The following is a 1,001-nucleotide window of genomic DNA, read 5'->3' as shown; positions in this document are numbered from 1 at the left end:
GTACATGACGAAGTCACTCACTAACAGGTTGTATTTGAAGAAAAGAATATATACTCTTCAAATGCAGGAAGGAAAGCTTATAAAAGATCATATGGATGAATTTAACAAAATTATTCTTAATCTAAAGAATATTGATGTTAAAATTGAAGATGAAGACCAAACAATTCTTCTACTATGTTCCCTTCCAAGTTCTTACGAGCACTTCATTGACACCATGATGTATGATCGAGAAGATCTGACCTTGGACAAAGTAAAGACGGCGTTGCACTCGAAAGAACTGAAGAAAAGAGTATGAGATTTGAGATCTGAAAGCTCAGGTGATAGTCTTTTTTCTGGAGGAAGAACAGAGAGGCGAAACCAATTTGGTGAAAGAGAGAAATCTAGGTCCAAGTCTAAAGCAAAACCTAGAAAATATAAATGTTTTCATTGTCACGAGGAGGGGCATATAAGAAAGAATTTCCTAAAGAGCAAAGGCAAGGAAAAGATTTTTGAATATGGAGATGCAGGTGTAACAAATGGCTATGATAGTGCAGATGCACTAATAGTCTCAGAGCACGACTCAAAAGATGAATGAATACTTGATTCTGGATGCTCATATCACATGTGTTCCATTAAATATTGGTTTTCCACTTACCAACCCTTAGATGAGGGCAAGGTCCTTTTAGGAAATAATGCTCCCTGCAAGGTCATCGACATCGGCACAATTAGAATCAAGATGTTTGACGAAATCGTAAGGACGTTGACAGATGTAAGGCATGTTCCAGAATTGAAGAAAATTTTGATTTCATTGGGATTCAAAAGGTTATAACTACAACGGTGAAGGTGAAGCTATAAGAATATCTAAAGGCATTATGGTCGTAATGAAAGGAAAGAAAGAAAATAGTCCATATATGTTACAAGAAACACAATCACGGGTGTTGTTGTTGTCTCCTCAATATTTGGTTCTGATGTCACCAAACTATGACATCTAAGAATGGGTCATGTCAGTGAAAGAGGTCTAG

Source organism: Lupinus angustifolius, chromosome LG12, assembly GCF_001865875.1.
Source record: "Lupinus angustifolius cultivar Tanjil chromosome LG12, LupAngTanjil_v1.0, whole genome shotgun sequence".
NCBI classification, from domain to species: domain Eukaryota; kingdom Viridiplantae; phylum Streptophyta; class Magnoliopsida; order Fabales; family Fabaceae; genus Lupinus; species Lupinus angustifolius.
Note: the sequence above shows the minus strand (reverse complement) of the source record.